Below are 24,287 nucleotides of genomic sequence, written 5' to 3' on the forward strand. Positions count from 1 at the left end.
TGTTAAGTTCTTCATTCAACCCATGGGGGGACAAAGTGTTCAACTTATATATCCAGAACGTCTCTCTTTTGCAAAGCAAGGAGAGACGTTCATTGGTGGTCAAGGTACCCTTGGGTACAGACTCAACCGCCCAAACGTTCAAGTCTTTAACTTCGCCCTTGTGATGGGTGGCAAAGTGGCGGGGGACACTGTGGGGTAATTTACCGTTCTTGGTGTTTAAGCCTTGTGCAATGGCCCTACGATGCTCACCTATCCGTGTGCGTAGGTGGCGGATGGTACAACCCACGTAAAGTAAATTACATGGGCAGTGTAAAATGTAGACCACAAATTCTGTAGAACAGGTGATGAATTGGCGTATAGAGTAACTGTTACCAAGTGTATCGCAAAAGGAGTCACGGCCATGTTGGATAAATTGGCAAGTGAGGCACCCTCTCTTCTTGCATTGAAAAATACCCACCCTATCACTGAAATAGGACCTGATGTCCATGGTCCTTTCAGTCTTGGGTTTGTTGACTTTACTGGGGGCTATGTTGTTTTTAATGGTCCGTGCCCTCCTGTAGACAACCTGGGGGGCTGGAGGGCTCCCTCCAGCCCCCCAGGTTGTCTACAGGAGGGCACGGACCATTAAAAACAACATAGCCCCCAGTAAAGTCAACAAACCCATGACTGAAAGGACCATGGACATCAGGTCCTATTTCAGTGATAGGGTGGATATTTTTCAATGCAAGAAGAGAGGGTGCCTCACTTGCCAATTTATCCAACATGGCCGTGACTCCTTTTGCGATACACTTGGTAACAGTTACTCTATACGCCAATTCATCACCTGTTCTACAGAATTTGTGGTCTACATTTTACACTGCCCATGTAATTTACTTTACGTGGGTCGTACCATCCGCCACCTACGCACACGGATAGGTGAGAATCGTAGGGCCATTGCACAAGGCTTAAACACCAAGAACGGTAAATTACCCCACATTGTCCCCCGCCACTTTTCCACCCATCACAAGGGCGAAGTTAAAGACTTGAACGTTTGGGCGGTTGAGTCTGTACCCAAGGGTACCTTGACCACCAATGAACGTCTCTCCTTGCTTTGCAAGAGAGAGACGTTCTGGATATATAAGTTGAACACTTTGTCCCCCCATGGGTTGAATGAAGAACTTGACATATATTCTGTGGTTTAAGGCAACTCACCCTGTTTTTTCCATTCTCATAACCTTTTTTTTTTTTTTTTTTTCATTTTTATTCCCACACATATATCAGCCACATTTTTGCTTCTGTGTATTTTTTTATTGTTGTATTTGTATAATTGTATTGGTATTGTGCCTTATTTGTTTTACTACCAGTGGTTTGCTTGGGGGTGGAGCCACAGAGTGGGTGGCGACGCCTCTTCCCCTTATTTTCATTTAAATTTTCCTTTGTTTAGAGCCACAGGAGATCTAAAGAAGGGCTTTGTCCGAAACATGTTTTCTCCTTTGATTTGTGGCCATCAATGTCCTCTTTACCAGCTGACAGCTCACACGGCGGTGTGCTGTGCCCGGACCAGTGAGGCAGCTTATGTTTGAGCATCCTCGAGTGACGAGGCGGGCAGATTCCAGTGAGCGCGTCCCTGTGAGTCAGCTTTGGGAGCCCAGTGACGTCATCCCTTGGCGCCACTTCAGCTGTTCGAGACAAGGAGTGCATGCTGCTGAACAATTCGATCGTTCCTCGCAGCCGGAGTGTATTGCGGGGGTTGGGGTTCCTGCTCCCCCCTCCCCCTTCTCTCTCTCTCTCTTGCTCCTCTCCCAGCCCCTAGGTGTCTCCATCAGCAAGGCTCCACACTTGGACAGGCGTCTCCACCCCGCTCCTGGGTCCTCCCAGTCAAGGTATTGCCCAATTGTCGGACATTTGCTGGCATCACATTACATTTTATTAGCATTTTAGCCTTTTTAATAAACTTGATTTGATTCAAGACAAGAGACCGAGTAGAACATATTGTTATTGTGTCTGGGAGCGCCATTGTACCCATGTATTTGTTGCATTAAATGTATGTTGCTACATTTCTTTAGTAAAAATTTATCCAAAGCAGTGTATATTGGTATGGTTTAGTGTAAAGGTTATGGAGTGTACAAATTATGGTATACAAGATATATTTGAAAATTGATCAATTCTGATGTACTTGTACTTAATGCCTATCTAATTTCTCAAGGCCCCAAAATGCCAGGACAGTACAAATACCACCCCTACAGCACTGTGAAAGCCTATGGGTATACCCGGCCTTGCCACGTGCTGCCACCCACTGCTTAGACAGACATGCAAGCCCCACATTTGAGCATGGCTCGAAGCTGCTTGATTATGGGGAAATAATGAGCAATACTCAGTGAGGCGATACTGGCCACCCTGCTTGTCTTATGTGCCGCTAGTACTGTGCTCTTCAGGGCACTATGGGTGGTTGTCATCCAGTATGGACTATATCCGGGGATATGCCCATATGAGTGGGATACACTATGTATTGTTCCACCTCTGCTATAGCATTGGCCTATATAGCATTGGCCTATGGAAGTTGCCTTATGTGTACCTCTACTGAGCCACGTCATTACCATTTGGTATTCATTATCGAACCAGTACTGGGACTTTTCAATATATAATATCTGTTTGCTGACTGTAGACTATATTACTTGTTTATGCTACAGGGCAAGCCAAGGAATACTTTTTCTGTACATCATGTGTGAGACTTTTGATAGTGACCTTCGGAAGGGGATATATTTTCTCTAACTGAAGTGAAAACGAGTGCGCTATCCATAGAGAAAATAATAAAGATGTGATAAAAATCACAAAAACTTAAGTGATGATACTAAGTACAAATGTGCATAGCTGATCACTTATGAAACAATACAAGAGATGCAATGAAAAGCAACTATTCTAAATACAACAGCTGTCATAATATAAGTGAACATGCATAAAAAATATACAGTGAAATATAAAATTATGGTGAAAAAATTAAAGATTTCAAAACATAAAGTCCATAAAAAAAACTCTAATATGGGTTGTTTAAAATCAGTCCCAAATATTGTGGAGAGCTGGAAGGATGTTGTTCGAAAGTTCTTAAAGTGTTGCATGCATCACCATAGCACTCAAAAATGTATAAATGGCCGCTTACCAGACCTTAGTGGTCAAAAGGCATGTATAATGTTCTCAGCTAAGGGTCTGTGTCATCCTCTCTGTGGACCTTGGATGGTCAGAGGCTTGCGGCTCATGGATGTAGATGGAGATAAAAAGGAGGACCAATAGTGCATTACCCTTTAAAAGTAAGTTTAGTAAAAAGAATCGCACTTACAGAAAATTGGCTTGAATCTAGCATGAAATGTCATGGTGGCATGGCTGTCTGCAGTATGGACCTTGCGAGCTGACATCACTTCTGGCTCCGCTCGACGCGTTTCCCCTCATAAGGCATCAACTAGGCTTGGAGTAAGTATGGGTTTGGAGCTGCGAGCCTCTGACCAGACCGATGCCGATCAGCTGAGCACTTTCTACATGTCTTTTAACTGCTAAGGTCCTGTAACTGGCCATTTGTATATTTTTGAGTATGATGGTGATGCATGCAGCACTTTATGGACTTTTAAACAACATCCTTCCAGATCTCCACAATATTTAAGACTAATTTTAAACAACCCACATTAGAGTTTTTTTTATGGGACTTTATGTTATGGACCCACAAAATTACCACCTTTTGGAGAATAAACACCCCAAGGTACTTTTAATAGACATGGTAAGTCTTTTGATTTTGAAAACTTAATTTTTTTGCCACAGGTTTTTGGGAAAATATGTGAAAAAATGAAAATACATTTTTTTTGATCAATCAGAGATCACAGTAGTAAGCAATAGCATCATGAATGAAAGCCATTGTTTACTAATGAACTGAATCATTAATCACAACGATCACATGGCACCAGGACCAATTACAGCGGCCCGGTACCCTGATTGTTATCTGTTGTGTTTGGTGGACACAGTGGCCACATATCCCATTGATGTGCTCCCCTGGGAGCATGCACCAGGTGCTCTTCTGTGAGGACATACAGGTACGCTCTCCCACAATGATACTTCTTCTGCCTGGACCTGAAGACATTTAACAAAAGACTGCCAACAGACATACTATTATTGCAGAAGTGCCTTGCCCTGTCTGCAAAAATATACACGTATCTGCCTGCTCAGTCTTCTGTGAAAAAAGTCCTATGATTTGTGTGTTGTGGAACGATCAACAGGGAAATGGTTGCTAGTAAACAGGTGCAACTTACAGTATCTCACAAAAGTGAGTACACCCCTCACATTTTTGTAAATATTTGATTATATCTTTTCATGTGACAACACTGAAGAAATGACACTTTGCTACAATGTAAAGTAGTGAGTGTACAGCTTGTATAACAGTGTAAATTTGCTGTCCCCTCAAAATAACTCAGCACACAGCCATTAATGTCTAAACCGCTGGCAATAAAAGTGAGTACACCCCTAAGTGAAAATGTTCAAATTGGGCCCAAAGTGTCAATATTTTGTGTGGCCACCATTATTTTCCAGCACTGCCTTAACCCTCTTGGGCATGGAATTCACCAGAGCTTCACAGGTTGCCACTGGAGTCCTCTTCCACTCCTCTTTGATGACTTCACGGAGCTGGTGGATGTTAGAGACCTTGCACTCCTCCACCTTCAGTTTGAGGATGCCCCACAGACAGAGATGTATAGTAACTAAGTAGAACTACTTCACTACTGTACTTAAGTACGGAAAGGCGGTATCTGTACTTTCCTAGAGTAGAATTTTTTTCTCCTACTTCCACTTTTACTTCACTACATTTTTCGATGATTTCAGTCTTTCTACTCCGATATTTTTTTTTTTGTGCTGCAAAGTTACTCATTACTATTATAAAAATTACCACTGCCAGAACAGTAGATGGCAAGTTTCATGAAGCTCAAAACGTGTATTATCAGCGCATACGAAAATAAATGCTACTGTATGTATAAATAAAAGCTGCATTTGAAATAATAAAAAACAATATGATGTTCAAACTTTTGACTTCTTTCTTTAATAACTACATAACACAGTACTTGTACTTTTACTTTCAGTACTTGAGTAGCAAAATTTTTAAAAAAACTACTTGCAATACTTAAGTACAAAAAATGTTGAATACTTTAGTACTTCTACTCAAGTCACTTTTTGATCGAGCACTTGCACTTTTACTCAAGTATGGGTTTCGAGTACTTTATACAACTCTGCCCACAGATGCTCAATAGGGTTTAGGTCTGGAGACATGCTTGGTCAGTCCATCACCTTTACCCTCAACTTCTTTAGCGAGGCAGTGGTCGTCTTGGAAGTGTGTTTGGGGTCGTAATCAGGTTGGAATACTGCCCTGCGGCCCAGTCTCTGAAGGGAGGGGATCATGCTCTGCTTCAGTATGTCATGTCACAGTACATGTTGGCATTCATGGTTCCCTCAATGAACTGTAGCTCCCCAGTGCCGGCAGCACTCATGCAGCCCCAGACCATGACACTCCCACCACCATGCTTGACTGTAGGCAAGATACATTTGTACTCCCCAAATGGTTGCCGCCACATACGTTTGACACCATCTGAATCAAATACGTTTATCTTGGTCTCATCAGACCACAGGACATGGTTCCAGTAATCTATGTCCTTAGTCTGCTTGTCTTCAGCAAACAGCTTGCAGGCTTTCTTGTGCATCATCTTTAGAAGAGGCTTCCTTCTGGGATGACAGCCATGCAGACCAATTTGATGCAGTGTGCGGCGTATGGTCTGAGCGCTGACAGGCTGACCCCCCACCCCTTCAACCTCTGCAGCAATGCTGGCAGCACTCATACGTCTATTTCCCAAAGACAACCTCTGAATATTACTCTGAGAATGTGCACTCAACTTCTTTGGTCGATCATGGCGAGGCCTGTTCTGAGTGGAACTTGTCCTGTTTAACCACTGTATGGTCTTGGCCACTGCACTGCAACTCAGTTTCTGGGTCTTGGCAACCTTCTTATAGCCTAGGCCATCTTTATGTAGAGCAACAACTCTTTTTTTCAGATCCCCAGAAAGTTCTTTGCCATGAGGTGCCATGTTGAACTTCCAGTGACCTGTATGAGAGAATGAGAGTGATAACACCAAGTTTAACACACCTGCTCCCCATTCACACCTGAGACCTTGTAACATTAACGAGTCACATGACACCGGGGAGGGAAAATTACTAATTGGTCCCAATCTGGACATTTTAACTTGGGGGTTTAATTACTTTTGTTGCCAGCATTTTCAACATTAATGGCTGTGTGTTGAGTTATTTTGAGGGGACAGCAAATTTACACTGTTATACAAGCTGTACACTCACTACTTTACATTGTAGCAAAGTGTAATTTCTTCAGTGTTGTCACATGAAAAGGTATAATAAAATATTTACAAAAATGTGAGGGTTGTACTCTCTTTTGTGACACACTGTATGTAGGAGGATTTGTTTCATCCTTGAGGCTAGTCACTTCACTGGGTATATGCAAGGGTTTTCAACCACTTTAAATCATCAGAGTCCATCTAACAGCTGCAAACAAACCATCAGAGTCTGCCCTACAGTTTCATGCAACTCATCAGTGTCCAATTTACAGTGTTAATTACTCCATCAGTTTTGACCAACAGCTCATTACCCAGTCAGCATCAAGCAAAACAACTTTAACAAACCTATTATTGTCAACACGCACATGTTTGCATCTTCATTAACATGCATAACATTAGCATGTTAGAGTTTACCTAGTGTAACCACTTAACACATCAGTGTCATCAGTCTGCCCAAAATATTAATTTTGCACATCAGTGTCTGCCCAATATTTTTGCCCAGCAACTGTTCCTCATAAATTAGTCAATGCATCAGCATCTGTTTAAAATTGTTCAGCGCAACTAGGTCTCATTGACATAATCGGTCACCAACATCTGTTAAACAGCTGCATTCAACCAATCAGCATCTGTCCAGTAACTTAATCAACTCTTTAACTTGTCAGTGTCTGTCCGTCATGTTCAAATTATCAGTGTCTAATTAATTGCTTCAATCGACCAGTCAGAATCCATTTAACAGCTGCAAACAACTTATCTGGGTCCACCCAACAGCTGCAATTGGCTCCCAGTCCCCAGCATCTAGCCTTCACTTTATAAGTGATTTTAGCAGCCAAAGGTGCAGAACACATAAAGAATGTATACGAATGGAAGAAGAGGGGATATGAAAGAGAAAGGGAGATTGAACAGGCTTAAGCAATTTACAGAAAAACAGACTGGACCCAAAATGTAAACTGATTACAATATCTTAAGTCACAATTAACTGTATTATCTTACAGGGTTTTCTTCTGAGAAAGGGGGGGGGGGGAGGAGAAAGACTCCTAGAAATCAAGCTACACTTTATTGAAAATTGAACACCTTTATTTATGCTTGGGTGAATGGGTTTAAAAGGTTAGGGTAATCGTCAATTGACTTGCCCTTGTTCCACTTGGGAGTCTTAGGTGTGATACCTCTTTGACGGGTTTTATTCTGGACATCCAAATCGGAAATCAGACATCGATTACATTTTAAGTTACCTGGAACTTCTTACCTGAGCCCCCCAAGACCTGACCTACTCACCTGGAAGAATTATAATTCTTTCTGGGCTCTCAATGGAGAAATACTTCCTAACTTTCTGGCCAGTGACCTTCTGGGACTGGGAATTATGGAAATTTGCTCAACAGTGATTCAGACAGCAATATAAACCAGAGGTAGTAGTTAACATTGAATTCCTATTTTTTACTGGCATAGGCGTGCTGGGTGTGCATGGCACCCCCTAATCACCTTGTGTGGTGCCAATTCCCCTGCTTCCTGTCCCCTGCAGTGCTGTCAGCTTCCCCGGGGAAGGGGCTGGTAAATAATAAATTAACTGGCTCTTTCCTTTTCTGAATGAACACAGACAGTGAGTGATCTGTAACGATCCCTCCTATCTTCATTCTTAACTGAAGCATAGCAAACTTTGTTTGCTGCAGAGAAAGGAACTAGGGAATCTTTGTCCTCCAGTTTCTTTCTATATCTCAAAAGTGAGACATTGGGATCTGTTTAGACCCTTGATATTTCACTAAAGCCTCAGAACAGGGCTCCTAAAAAAAATTGTAAAAAAAAAAAATGTTGAAAAATAGTATTGTAAAAATAAAAAAATATAAAATTTAAAAAAATAAAAAAATAAATAAAAAAATACCGACAACGTCCACTGCCCAACTGACACCAACCTTTGTTCTACTGACACCGTCCACTGCTCTGCTGATATACATGCATGTATATTTGTGGTCTGGAGTGAACACCCTAATGCCATAGGCTGCACACTCCAATGTTCACTGGAAATGATTTTGAAATATTGGTATCTAGGCCATCATTAAATATGTTATCAAAATATATTTCCCTCCCCTGTTTTTCTATGCCTGCTTCATTTAATCCCCCCAGCATGTTACCTCTTCCTTCCCACAGTCTGTAGATTAACATTCCCCTACACAATGCTTCAAGCTGAGGATGCAAAACATTTACATTTCCCTTTGACTGCACTTTTTCTGGATGCTAGCTGTCAAACCCAGCTGTTGTTGAAAGCTCCAGTCCCCACTGGTAATTGGAAACAAGAATCAGAGTGGTTCTCAAAAGTAGGATCACTGTCAACCATGATCTCAGACAGACAGGAAGCTTCTTTCAGCAAATAAGCCTTCAGCTTCAGATGGAACTACAGCCTGAATAAACCAATGTAAAACAGGGACAGGCATCCACTGGGCTAGGGTTGTAGGGAGGAGGCTCTTGTCCTGATCAACATGGTACCCTCATATTAAGGGCATGTGGTCTGGTCTATAGTGGCCCATAGCCAGGTGAACAAGTTTACAATCCTGATCTACCAGCCACAATGTATAAACATCACAAGTAGACTAAGGCCCCGTTCACATAGGGGCGACGCTACTTCGCACCGCGACCTCGGAGCGGCCGCCACGGACTTCATAACATTGAAGTCTATGGCGGTCGCCTCCTGGTCGCCCCAAAGAAGCTCCGGACCCTTTTTCTAAGTCGGAGCGACTTATGTCCCTCCTATTAGAACGGGTCCGCAGCTTCCCTATGGGAGGCGACCTACGGCGACCTGTGAGGCGACCAGGTCGCCTCACAGGTCGCCTCAGTGTGAACCGGGACTTAAGTGGTTAAAGGAATTGTGCATTTTTGTTGTTGCACTGTGAGTCTTTAAAAAAAAAGAGCTGCTCTCTCCTTAATAATTGAAGAAATCTTTAATATCTGCATTGGATTTTGCATTTGCATTTGGTTTTGCATTTTTATTTTGCAATGCTCAGCCTTCCATTCCCTTTTTTAGCAATCCCTTGCCTATTAGCCTCGCCTATTATTGGTATTAAACTACTTTTTTTTATTTTTACCTATGGGTAAGCCTATAATAAAGATTACCTGTAAGTAAAATGAATATCTCCTAAATGTGCACTATTTAATAGATATTGTATCTACAGCTATATACAGGTATGTGATACAGAAAGATACACATATGCCGCATGAACCACATCCATGGAGTGCAGCACAACCCCTTATGATATTAGGGCATGGATACAAATAAAAACAATATCTTCAATCAGGTGAAAATTAGACACGACTCTGAAAAGGAAAGAGAGGCAGGAACGCAGAACTACCTATTCCCTGTGCAAAATCAAGACAAGATCATCAATTCCTACATGTGGCGTGCGGAAGTGATAGAAACTAAAAGGGTGACCGTTTAGTAGAGAGAGACCATTACATGTTCTTTTTTATCTCCTTTTTATCTCTTTATATCACAATATCTCTAATTACTTATTATTACAGGCAGCCAACCCACTTTTACACTGATCTTGGCCACATTTTCAGAGGAAGAACTCTGTTCTCCCTGTGAGAAGTGAAGTTCTCCGCTTCATAAACAGGGTGCCAGAGGAGATCATTTTCCTCTGAGAACTGCCAAGAAGTGAAATGAGAGAAAACTTCTCAGTATCATAAATGTACACCTAAGTGAGGTCCCTGCATGGAAACTTTTCCTAACTCTTTATTTTCCCTGAGCACCTTCTTTATTTCAGTTATTTCAAGCTAAGCTTTGGGTATACTAAATGATGACTAGCAAGTACGGTATTTTCTATACAGACTACTAATACTAGAAATCTCAATGCTGGAAAACAATTAACCACTTGCCGTCTGCTCACTCGAGAACTACTGCCGCAGAGTGGTTCGTTATCGTCTGGTGACGTAGACCTACGTTGCCAGACACTCCCCTTTCTCGGCGGCGCGCATGCGCCGCCGGAGGCTCGCTCCCGCTGTATTCAGTCAGTATTCTGCTCGGGCCAGGGGAGGAGCAGCGGCGATCGCCGCTGCTCTTCCCCGATCGTCGGGATCTAGTGTGGAGATCCGCCTGCTTGTGTAAACAGAGCGGGCGGATCTCCTAAGTGACAGGCAGGGTCAGATTGCAGGGTTCAGCATAGCTGAACCCTGGATCTGTCCTTGTGTCACTCAGTCACCTCCCCCCACACACGTCAGTAAGCACCAGGCATACATTAACCCCTCCCTCTCCAATAAAATTAACCCCTTCCCTGCCAGTGTCATTTTTACAGTAACAGTGCATATATATAGCACTGATTACTGCACTAATGTCACTGGTACCCCCAAAAGTGTCAAAAATGTCAGTCAAGGATCCGATCTGTCCGCCGCAATGTCGCAGTCCCGCAAAAAAAAAAAACGCAGATCGCCGCCATTACTCTAAAAAAAAAAAACACTAAAAATGACATAAATCTTTCCCTTAGTTAGTAAACGCAATACCTTTTGCGCAAACCAATCAAAATACACTTATTGTGATTTTGTTTTACCAAACATAGGTAGCAGAAAACAAATTGGCCAAAAATTTTAAAAAATTTTGATTTTTACATTTTGGGGGGGGGGGGGGGAATTTCATATAAAAAAATGTGAAAAATATTGTTATTTTTTCAAAATTTACACTCTTTTTTTTGTTTTGTTTATAGCGCAAAAAGTAAAAATCGCACAGGTGATCAAATACCACCAAAAGAAGTCTTTTGTTTTTAACTACTGGAAGCTTGGCAGCTATGTGGGCGTCGTGATAAACTGGGAGTTTAGGTGGATTTGACAAGATTGGCCACTAAGACACAAGGTCATGGGGTGGAGCCTGAACTCTAGAAAAGGGGCTACGCAGGGCCATGTCCCACCACTCTGAGGAGATTCTGACGTCACAAGAGTTGCCCACCCGCCCGTTGAGAAGTTGTGACAGCTTTATTGGCGGTTTTACCTTGCCAGTGATGGATATTCCTTTATGGGCCATGCCCTCAAGTTTAAGTCTGGGATCAGTTTAATGCCTGTCTTGCTCTGATGGTGGAGACAGGCCTATTAGACTATCTATGTTTGTTATGATGCTCACGGTATAGACCGTGACTGGCATCGTTATGTGGTAATTTAATATTGTTACAGTTGATAAGTTCACTAAAGCTGTGGCCTTGCCCTAATTCCAACTTAAACAAGTCTGTGTGTATTTTCTGGGGGGGGGGGGGCAAGGTCTTGTGTTGGTAATACCTGGTCAGCATATGCCTAAGCTTATCAGCAGCCATGTAAGCACAATTAGAGTCAGAAACATCAGGATCAGTCAGAAGTCAGCAACAATTAGGCAGTGAGGCACAGATCATTAGGCAGAAGCATGGTCATCAGTCCAGGCTGGGATTGGTAGTGGAGGCAGATGACAAACCTAAGCAGGTAAGGGTAATCCGAGAGCAAGTGAACAATATACTTATTAAAAACAAGACTCCTCTATAAAAAAAAAACAATAAGTCTATCCAAAAACTTCCCCAATCACCATGACATATAGTATTATAAGGCACGGTGATTGGAGGACTTTTTTGATGAACTTTTAGTGTTTTTGATGTTTAATGATTTCTAGAGGAGTCTTTTGTTTTTAATAAGCATTGTGTTCACTCTATGAGGAGTAGCGCCAAACCTTTTTTTTTTTTTTTCATGTTTCACTTTTATAGGTGTTATATAACACTTAAAGGGACAGCTACGCTATTGTTTCTGATTCACATATTCACTGATTTGTTGGCGCCATTTTTATCACAGTTTCTATAGTAATGGTCAGAGGGAAAGCCGTATCAGCAACAGGATCAAGGATATTCATCAAGACTTGATCACAGGAACAAGGCTGAAGACCATACAGCAAAGAACTAGTGCAAAGTTCAGCTTTAAATAGGCTACTTGGTGACAGGGAACGTGCACGCATATGTGCGCATGCTCCTATGTTTAGGCAATGGTGAATGTGCAGTCTGTCTTCTATGCTTATAGAAATGTGCATGCCTATGCCTACACGCATTAGCCAGACAGGGTGTCTTGTTGTAATTTGTTTATGTAGAAAGAATTATTTTCTTGTGAATCCTTATTTATTTCACAGTTTTATGCCAGTAGAGAACGGGAAGGTGACAATTTCTCCTTACACCACAGATTGGAAAGAACTGAATGTCACCTGCCCTATGAGCAGCTGGCTAGGGTTATGAGTCATGTGCTGTATGCAGCTTCTCAGTGCTAATCACCAAGATCTGGCCTCTGTCTGACAATGTGGCTGTGAGCTCTTGGACCAAAGCACAATCGGGTTTTGCAATGAGAACTCACAGGAAACACTGGCAGAGAGTATCTGCTATTAATATATTTGGAATAGTATAGGAAATTGCTGTTCAGTGTGGCTGAGACAAATCACTTAATTTCCTTATCCACAACAAACAACATGGATGGACAAAACTGCAGTGCCGGCCATTGTATTCTCACAGCTTTCTGTCAGAATACCCAAACAGCACTTGCATTTGAATGGATGCAGGTGCTGTTTGATCAAAATGTTTCAGCTCAGCTTCTTTGGCTTACCAAGCTGTGTGGTGCTCAGAGGGCCATCCACAGATTGATTTTTTTTGTCCGTTTCAGCTTAACGCCACTTTCACATGTGGGGTCCATCTGCCTTTTTTTTCGACCAATTGAAATGGAGAGCAATGCATTCATTTTTGGTGGGTGGATGTAAGCAGACTTTTTTGTTATTGGTTGAGTTAGAATTACATATTTGAAACTTACTATGTAACTTTTATCTGCCAATGTCCGCCCACCTCAACGTCCTTTGGACCGATAAAGAAAAGTTTGCATTCGGGTCTGCTTTTACTGACCAGACAAGAGGTGAGTCAATATAGGAGGACATAATGCTATCTCCAGGCTGCTGCAAGAAAAAGTAATATTGCACATTTTGTTTTTGCAAAAATATGTGCATTTATTTTTTTTCTGTAAAGGTGAAATCAGCCTTTAATCGGCAGTCAGCCCCTCACAGGTAAAGTGACGTAGTCCTACGTCGCTAGCCTGTGAGTGACCGGCAGACCCGATGTCCTCGCACTCGGGATCATCGGTTACACCGGGAGAAAGGCAGGCGGCTAATGTAAACAAAGCCGCCTGTCATTCTTCCCTGTGTAACAGCAGAGATCATACGGTCCTGCTATGTAGGACCGTTGATCTCTGCTGTTACATGAAAAGCCACATACAATCACAGTTAGAATTACGCCCCTAGGGGCACACATAACCCCTCCCTCTCAAATAAAGTTAACCCCTTCCCTGCCAGTGTCTTTTTTACAGTAACCGTGCATATGTATAGCACTGATTACTGTAGAAATGTCACTGGTACCCCCAAAAGTGTCAAAAATGTCAGTCAAGGGTCCGATCTGTCCACCGCAATGTCGCAGTCTCGCAAAAAAAAAAAAACGCAGATCGCCGCCATTACTCGTTAAAAAAAAAAAACAATAAAAATGACAAAAATCTTTTCCTTTGTTTGTAAACGCAATAACTTTTGCGCAAACCAATCAAAATACGCTTTTTACGTTTTTTTTTTTTTACCAAACATATGTAGCACAAAACACATTGGCCTAAAATGTTAAAAAAAAAAATAGATTTTTTAATTTTTTTTTGGGGGGGGGGGGGATTTCATATAAAAAAATGTGAAAAATATTGTTATTGCAAAATTGTCGCTATTTTTTTGTTTATAGCGCATGATCAAAAAATCGCACAGGTGATCAAATACCACCAAAAGAAAGCGCTGTTTGTGGGGAAAAAAGGACGTCAATTTCATTTGGGTACAGTGTCACACGACCGCGCAATTGTCCGTTAAAGTCAAGCAGTGCCGAATTGCAAAATAGGCCCTGGTCAGGAAGGGGGTAAAATCTTCCGGGGCTTAAGTGGTTAAGGAAATCGCATCTCAGTCTTGAAGTCATTGCGGAAGGGGAGGTGGATTTGAAATTACAAACGTGAGCTATGTCTCAACGTAGTGACATATAAATATCTGCATATAGGAAGTTCCCTTCTAAATATAGGAAAATTGACAGTGAAGTAATACAGCCCACAGAGACATCAGATTTCGTAGGCAAATGTAATTCTGACTCCGGAAACTGTTGTGTCATTTCGGCTATGAACTACTTTACATAAATTGTATTCTTTTTCTTTTTCTGAAACCCCATTCTCTTCTTAAATATAGTGGTTTCATGTACCAAGCCTCTGCAATTAGGAAGTGCAGAGTGTAGTGTTGTACAAAATGCTGAAACGTAGAACAAATAATTTGAGTTGGATAACACTGGACAACATTTTTTTTTCAAAAGTTTTGCTTCCTGGAGAACTTTTGGTAATTATGATAAACCCCTTCAAACTGAATGACTGTATCAGGTAGGAATCTTGAGAAATATGACATAAGCTTTTATTGACTATAATGTACTTAACCACTTGTCGACCGCGCTATAGCCGAATGATGGCTACAGCATGGTCATCTAGTTCTGGGATGCTGTCACATTACAGCTTCCCGTGATCGCACACACTGTGTGCCCGCTGCTGGGTGCAGGCGGCGCGCTCTGTGATCGTAATGTCCTCCGCTGCTCTTTACTACGTGATCAGCTGTGTCCAATCACAGCTGATCATGGAGGTAGTTATCGGCACACCTTTCCTCATGCTGACAGCAAAAGGAGAGGGTAAGAGAGCCAATAGCATGCTTCTGTAAAAGGGGCATCTACACTGATAATCAGGGAAAAGATTTTCAGTGTCCTTATTATCAGTGCAGTCCCACCAGTGCTACCAATCGGTGCCCATCAATGCTGCCAATCAGTGTCCATCAGTACAGTCTATCACTGCCACCTATTAGTGGCCATAAGTGCTACCTTTTGGTGCCACCTCATCAGTGTCTCCTCATCAGTGCCCACCAGTGCCACCTCATTATTACCCAGGACTGACATTTTTGACACTTTTGGGGGGACCAGTGACATTACTAAAGCAATCAGTGCTAAAAATGTGCACTGTTACTGTACTAATGACACTGGCAGGGAAGGGGTTAATACCACAGGCGATCAAAGGGTTAAATGTGTCCCTAGGGGGTGCTTTCTAACTGTGTGGGGATGGGCTTGCTGCATGAACAGATACCTGTGTTCCTAAATAAGAGGAACACAGGACCCCTGTGTTCATTAGGCAGACCGAATTTCTGTCTCCACTGGGGAACGATCTCGGTATCCAGCGGACATCACGGCCACCGAACCTGCTGATTGGCTCCCCCTTGCGGAAGCCTCCTGTATGTTTGGCTCCCAGGTCTTCATTCCCACCCTTGCCTTCCTCACCTCCCATGCCTTCTGGTGCTGAGTCCACCAGTGAAGTAGAACCGATGCAGTTGGGCTTCACATGTCTCTCTGCGGAGGAGAGGGCCCTTAGGAGGAGGGAGAGATTGTGCCTTTAGTGTGGCCAGGGAGGTCACGTATAGATGTCTTGTCCTACCCATCCGGGAAACGCCCACACCTGAGGTCCTGTAGGGGATAGAACTTAGGTGGCATTTTTGTATCCCCAGTTATCCTGAAGGATAAGCTTCAAGTTCTGGGTACCCTTTCTTGGTCTGAGTCCTCCATCCATACACAGGCTCTAATCAATTCTGGGGCTGCAGACCTGTTCATAGATACTGCTTGGTGTCTAAGCACTCGATTCCGCTGCAGCTGTAGCTGTGTAACTCCACTTGCCATTGAGGCTATTAATGGGAGACCTTTACAGCCTGCCCATGTGACTCATCAGACCATGGCTGTAGGGTCTCTGCACAATGAGATAATCCAATTTCAAGTAATTTCCTCACCTCATTAACCAATGGTCATTGATTATCCCTGGTAACAGAGGCACAACCCCTCTTTTGATTGGCTTCGTGCTGAGGTTCTTTCCTGGTCGCCACATTGTAATAAGACATGTTTTCAGAAAGTGGGTAAGGTCTTGTGCACCTCTTCACTCTCCTCCTTGCCAGAGGAGTACAGCGAATTTAGCAATGTCTTTGACAAAGGTCAAGCTGGTAGTTTGCCTCCACACCGGTCGCATGATTGCGAAATTGACCTTCAACCTGGTGCCATGCCCCCTCGTGACCAGGTCTACCGTTTGTCTGTCTCGAAGGATAAAGCCATGGAGGACTATGGTGCCGATTCACTTTCTCGAGGATTCATCCACAAGTCCTCGTTTCCTGCCAGTGCTGGCTTCTTCTTTGTGAAAACAAAGAGTGGTAAACTGAGACTTTGTCAAAATCCATAAAGAGCCACCACACATATTTCTCCCATGTGCTACAGAGGTTGAGAGATAATAATCTGTTTTGTAAGTTGGAGAAGTGTGAGTTCCATCGTGAACAGGTTAAATTTCTGGGTTATGTAATTTCTACTGCCGGTTTTTCTATGGACCCAGAGAAACGATCTGCAGTTCTACAGTGGCCTCGACCACTAGGTCTACGTCTGCTACATCATTTTCTTGGCTTTGCCAATTATTATCCGATATGTATTCGTAACCTCTCTTCTCTGGTTGAACTACTGACTGATATGACCAGGAAGAACGGCAACCCACAAAATTGGTCTACGAATTCCATTAAAGCCTTTGAGTCTTTCATGGCTGCCTTTGTTTCAGCTCCTGTGCTGGCACATCTTGATCCTATGTTACCCTTCTGTGACGAGACCCTTGCTCGCTCGCTTCCGCTCTCCCGACACTCCTCTGTTTCTAGTGAGTCAGCTTGCAGATCGCAACGTCTGATGGTTCGGTCAACCAAGGATCTGGGATCTGAACTACAGCTATGTGCCGTTCGGAATCCATTAGAACAAACACCAAGCAGGCTGTATGTAATTTCAAACAGGAAGACAATTTATTGGAAGAACATAGCACACTTTTATACAGAATTTGGAACATCCTGCCCCCAACAACCGCCCTCCCATTGGTCAATTGCAAAGTACCTGCAGTTCCCATTCAGGTCCTCTCCAGCCATGCAAATGAGGACTTGAAAATGAGTCAACAGGGATTGGTTCAGCTTGGATAGCTTGACCAGAAGGACTGTTATGTGCAATGAGACAGAAGCCCCAGGGGGCAATCCATGTACACAATAGCCAGACACAGAACAATGGTTCCCTAACGAGCCCCAAATACACATTACTCTGAGTGTCAATACATCCCTTAGCAGACAGCAGGTGAGTTCATTAACACACCCGACAATAGGTGAATGGAAAGCCACCTCAGACAAAAGCAACATTGTTTAGACGGTCCGTCTCCACATTGAACTTCCTGGAATGACCATATTAGGAGTTGTACTTCCTGGCCAGAGACCTCATGGCAAATGGGAACAAATGACCTTGCTGACAAATATGAAGCAATACAAACCATTACCCATCTGTCCTTAAATTCCAGTGACGGTGAACACCGTCACACCTTCATTCTTGAGGTTGATGCGTCAGAGACTGGAGTTGGCGCCCTTCTGTCTCAACATCCTACCTCTGATAGCGATATGCGTCCTTGTGGCTTCTTTTGTAAGAAATTGAGATTGGGGACTAGAGATGGCTTTGCGGTTCGCCCAGCGGTCGGTTCGTGGTGAACTTTGCTCGTTCGCTGTTCGCCGATCATGCGAACATACAGTATGGCGATGTTCGCGACCGCCATATTCTTTTACATTGTGAAGAACTTTGACCCATGACACATCCATCAGGTGGTACAGGACAGCCAATTGAGACATTTCATCACATGGACATACCCCCTACCTTATAAATAGACCTGATTTGGCTGCCATTTTACAATCAGCCTTTTGTCAGTGTAGGAAGAGGTTGCTGTGTGGAGCAGGGACAGACTGTTAGTGACACAAATCGCTAGATAATAGGTGCACAAAATTCCTTTTAAGGACTGGTATAGGTGTACTATTGTTTGGTGTGTAGTATATAGGGGTGTAATACACTTATAATATACTTTCTAATATTTTCAGTGTAGCGAGAGGTTGCTGTGTGGAGCAGGGACAGACTGTTAGTGACACAAATCGCTAGCTAATTGGTCCAGAAAAGTCCTTTTAAGGACTGGTATAGGTGTACTATTGTTTGGTGTGAAGTATATAGGGGTGCAATACACTTATAATATACTTTCTAATATAGAAAGCATATTATAGTGTATTTGGGTACTGCAGAAATTGTCTGTTTCGCTGCATTAACTCTGCTACACACAGTGACAAAAGTTACTGGGAATTTTTTTTTATAACTGGTGTGATAAACCAGTGGCCCCCCAAAAGGACAGATTGAAGCAGGGTGTTATATAACAATATACTTTCATATTAGTGCATTTGGGTACTGCAGAAATTTTGCCTGTTTCGCTGTGATAACTCTGCTACATACAGTGACAAAAGTTACATAGTTTGTGAGGTTGAAAAAAGACATCAGTCCATCCAGTTCAACCCATGATGTGTGTGTGTGTTTGTTGTTAACCGTACATTGTATACCCCTGTATGTTGTGGTCTTTAAGGTGCCCATCTAATAGTTTTTTGAAACTATCGATGCTTCCTGCTGATACGACTGCTTGTGGAAGAGAATTCCACATCCTTACCGCTCTTACAGTGAAGAATCCCTTACATATTTTAAGGTTAAACCGCCTTTCCTCTAGTTTTAGTGAGTGGCCGCGTGTCTTATTGTATTCCCTTTCTCTGAATAGTTTGTTCCTTATGCTAGGGTCGCCAGTACAGTATTTGTACATTGATATCATATCCCCCTGGGAATTTTTTTTTATAACTGGTGTGATAGACCAATGGCCCCCCAAAACGACAGATTGAAGCAGGGTGTTATATACCTTCTTTCACATATACTGCGCTTCTCTAGAGACTTTTATCACAAAGTCATTTTAAAAAAAGCCAGGCAGAGGAAGAGGCAGGCCCTTCTGCAGGGGTGGTAGGGGTAGGGCAGGAGCACCAGGCCGGAGCCCAAGTGGGAAGTTGCAGAAGGTGCATTCGATTACGTCAAAGGACGCACCAGACTTGGTTGAGTGGTTCACTCAGCCTTCCTCTTCTGCACCCTCCTCATCCTCATCCATCCAGCATCAGGGAACGCCTAGACCGACAACATCGGGTTAAGGGCCGATGTAGACGCTCTGAGAAGTAATGAACTGGACTACTGGGTGGGCAGGCTTGACCTCTGGCCAGAGCTTGCACAATTTGTAATGGAACTGTTAGCTTGCCCCTCGTCCAGTGTCCTGTCCAAAATGACGTTCAGCGCAGCAGGGGGGGATCGTGACCGATAAGAGCACTTGACTACCTCACATTTCTAAAAATGAATGAGGCATGGATCTCGGAGAAATTCAACACATGTGACCAGTAGACCATGTTTGATTCAAATTCCTCATGACAGCCCACAAATATCCGCCCCCACCCATAACAATTCATGGTCCCTGTCTTAGGTAAATACAGCGGCATAAAAGGCCTTTTATGTCTTTTGAATGCCTAATTTTTGGGGCCTGAAATGGCCGACATTTATTTATCCTGTGAATGCCTAATGTACCTCCAGCCACAGAATACAAAGTTGTTTGCTGTCAGGTGAACGCCTGTGGGCTCATTTTTGGGGCCTATACTGGCCGACACTTACTTCTGTATCCTGTCAATGCCTAATGTACCTCCAGCCACAGAATACAAAGTTCTTTGCTGTCAGGTGGATGCCTGTTGGCTAATTTTTGGGGCCTGTACTGGCCGACACTTCTTTATCCTGTGAATGCCTAATTTTTCAGGCTGGAATTGAAAATCAATGTAAACGTTCCGCTAAATTGTGTAACGGAATGTGTGAATGGACCCTAAATGTATTTGACATGTATTTACCGGCTGCTGTCAGTTCTGGCTGATTTAGAAAAATATTTTTTTTTGCTGAAAAAAAAATAAAAATTTTTATGGCAACTTTTCCAATAGCAATACTTTCTGGTATGTCAGTGTCCATGTTTTGGGACTATGTGCGCACAGCTAGTAAGTATTTTGTGGCTGCAAATATTACCTGGAGGTTTTTCATGTTCGCCTGCCATTAAAATGAATGGGGCCCACCGCGAACCTGGATTTGAGTTCACACGAACTGTCCCGTCAGATGTTCATCCATCACTATTGGGGACAGAGAATTGCTAGCTATAATTAGCTCTTAAAGAATGGAGGCATATCCTCGAGGGGACCACTGTGCCGGTCCTCATTTTGACTGACCAAAAAATCTAACATTCTTGTCGGAGGCTAAACACTTATCTCCCAGCAGGGCATGATGGACTCTTTTTCTGTTGAGCTTCCATTACATAGTGTCATTCTTAAGGCCCGTACACACGTACCGATCGTCGTCATACAAACGTTCGTCTTTTCTCCCCGGGATGTCGGTGTCTGTTGAAAAGTGCAAAGACTGCCCAAGAATTTTGTCCGCAGACTACAGCCAACTGCAGAAGTGATGTCATGTAATGGTTAACTTTCCCTGTGTTTTTTCTTTTCTGAGCATGCCCAGTCTTGCAAATCTGAGGTCTGTTGGCAGAATTCTGTACTGACTGGCGAACATTTTAATGTTTGCAAGAAAGACTCTTGTCCGCAGAATGTGCGCAGACAGCTGTCGGAGGCACCATACTAACAATCGTACAATCGGCAGATCTTTCGTCCGCCGACGTTTGTATGCCGACGATCGGTACGTGTGTACGGGCCTTTACCCGGTACTAAGAATGTAAGGGCTGATACATTGTCACAACAGTTTCCTTCTCCTCCAAGATGGAGTCGGTTCCTACTCCTTTGCTTCAGACATACCATTTTCACAAGGCAGCTGGTCACCCTGGGTAGAATCAGCTTATCTGGTCTATTTCTCAACAATTCTGGTGGCCTAGTCTCCGCTGATGTAACAGTCTTCGTAGCCGCTTGTTCCATGTGTGCTCAGAGTAAGACACCATGACACCTTTCAGTGGGCCTCCTACAACCCATACCCAATGGAGGGAGGCCTTGGACCCACTTGTCTATGTTTTTTTTGTGTGGAGTTATCTAACTCCCAGGGCAACACAGTTATTCTTAACATGGTTGATCGGTTCTCAAAAATGTCTTATTGTATTCCACTTAAGAAGTTGCCTACATCCAAAAAAACTGGCATTCATTTTCACTCGGGAGATCTTTTGGTTACATGGGCTACCCAAGGTTATCATCTTGGACAGGGATAGCCAATTTCTGTCAAGGTTTTGGCAAGCCTTTTGTGCACAGTTGGGAATTCAGCTTCCCTTCTCCTCGGCGTATCACCCACAGTCCAATGGGGCCTCAAAACAAGCTAACCAAGCCTGGAGCTGCTTTTGACACATTTGTTTCTCAAAGAATTCCTGTGTTAGAGGAGCATCTCCGTGATCTCCGTTCCACTTGGGTGCAGGTCCAAGAGTCCTTGCGATGTGCCAGTGATAGGTACAGACTCCATGCTGACCACTGACACCTACCTGCACCTTTCTACCAAGTTGGGAGAGGGTCTGGTTATCATCTTGTAACCTCGGTCTCCGTGGTGTGCCCTAACTGAAACTGGCACCCCAGCGTATTGGGACTTTCTGTATTCTCTGTAGGATCAACCCAGTGGCTTACGCATTTGACCTTTCTTCTAACGTGTATTTCCAATGTATTTCATGTTTCCTTATAAAACCTTTGGTGTGCAACCACTTCACCACCTCGGTACCATTTTCTTTGCAGGTAACAAAGTTATAGATAGTCAGTCAGGTTGATATAATTACTCACCAGAGCAGGCTTTGCTTGGTGGGGGGTGCATTGCCACAAATGCACTTAAAATGTAATATATTGTATAAAGAGATACCTATATTTTTGCACTTAATTTATTGACTGTACATTTGTTCATTTCCCTTTTCCCCATTTCCAGGTTTGTGGGATACTCCTGAAGTTTTGATAGGATTTTTGTAGGGGGAGGGTGCCCCAGAGCCAACGGGACATGGCTCATTTTTGGTGGGGGTGTGGATGTAGCACCCTTCTAGGTAGGTGCTAGGAAAAAGCATCTATTGCTCCTTCTGCTTATCAGAGGAGCCTGATCTGTTAGGTTGCCTGTTGCATGTCTCCAGGTGTGATTCACTGGGTCTGAGGGAGTGTCCCCACTGTATCCAATGACAGAGCTTGTTGGACAGTGGAGAAAACCCATCCAGTGACACATTGGCTTTTGTGGGAGCCCCAGTGGGAGGGCATTCTGGCAATGCCTCCTGGGATTGCTCATAAAAGCCAGGGGGACATGTGACAGGGGTCTTTGGCAGGAAGCAGAGTCCCAGGAGGAGTCAGATGGCTGTCTCTCCTCCTGCTGTGTGTGAGGAAGGTGGTCTTAGGCAGGCGGCCTAGTGAATGGGGTGTGGAGCTGAGCTGCAGAGGATCCAGTGTAGCTGACGGTGGAGCTGCTGACAGAGTCTTTCGGGAAAAACAGTGTCCGTGAGTACTAAGGGACTTGCCAAAGGGTCGGCCCAGGAAGGGGGACCACTCCAATGAAGTTAGGGGAGTTCAAGGAGCTAGCTCACACAGAGAGAGATACAGTAAAGGGGGTGCCGTGTAGAACCCTGAAGAATAGGGATAAAGGGGGTGCCTAGTTGGGCCCTGAAGAGCGATTCACAGAGCAATACAAGTTTATTCAATTCTTCCTCACTGCTAGTGACAAGGTGAAGCAGAAGCCTTGCCACACTCCGTTATGTCTAGACGTCCCAGCAAATTGTGCATAGTTCATTCAAGTTGGAGTATCCCACTCATCCCTTCTCTTACCAAGTTCTCAAATAAAACTACAAAAAAACAAAACACCTGACTGAGCCAAGTACTTTGAACATGCTTTATTGTGATGTTGTTGCTATGGGTAACCCAGGGGAATCCGTAACCAGCAGCTCCAAAGGGATTAGTGTTACATAAATAAAGAAGAAAATTATGCACGGATTCTAGTAGGTTCTATCAAGATACCCAATTAGGGTAGACTTGTGGCCCGATAAATCTCACACACTTTTAATTATGTATAGCATTATTAAGTAATATACAGTACCATTTACAAAACATTAAAGACCAACAATTTTACTAGTGTAAGAAATACATTTTTTTCCATATTTGATCAATGTCGTCACTCAGGCTGTCCGTCCCATTGTTTAGATTCAGCCGTGAGGTCAGAAAATGTCATCTGTGGCAAGAGTCCATTAAATATGAATTGTGTCGTTGGTCAGCGTTTTTGTTTTGGAAGGTTGACAGGTGCTGTTCATTGTGATGAACATGGATCTACGTCACTGGATGACGTGATTGATGTGGATTTACTGTAAATCGCGGGACATTTTCTTCTCTTTTTTTTTTTTTTTTTTAATAAGTACTTTATCAAATGTGAAGTGTGTTTGTTTGCTTACTCCTTTATTTTTATCTATTTATTTATTTTTTTTGTAAATGAGTATTTGACCACCCCAGGAAGAGCTGATTTCGTAGAACAGTCACAGTTTTTTGGTCTACTGTTTGTGCTGACCCAGCTCATATGCCTCCTTCTACCCAGCCTTTAATGTAGCCTCTGGGAGAGAAGTAAAATTAACACTATAGAGCAGTGATGATGAACCGTTGGCACCCCAGACGTTTTGGAACTACATTTCCCATGATGCCCTTGCACTCTGCAGTGTAGTTCCAAAACATCTGGGGCGCCAAGATTCGCCATCACTGCTATAGATTGTCACTTGAGTGACAGCTCTAAGTCTGCTGGAGCTGCTGACATCATATCGAAGAGAGCAGCACCCAGCAGAAGTTCCAGGGGTTTTAAATATCTACACAAGAGTGGCTTTTACAGGTAAATAACATGCACGAAATATGTAAAATGTTCAAAAAAATATCATAGGAATGTAGCGCTACCCTGCACTAGGGCTGCTAGTTTAAATTCCTAGGTTCTTATCCCGCTAGTGCAGCAGCCAGGCAAACCGCAATTCCACACACTGACTCAGGAACAC

Source organism: Pelophylax lessonae, assembly GCF_965119305.1.
Source record: "Pelophylax lessonae genome assembly, chromosome: 7".
NCBI lineage: Eukaryota > Metazoa > Chordata > Amphibia > Anura > Ranidae > Pelophylax > Pelophylax lessonae.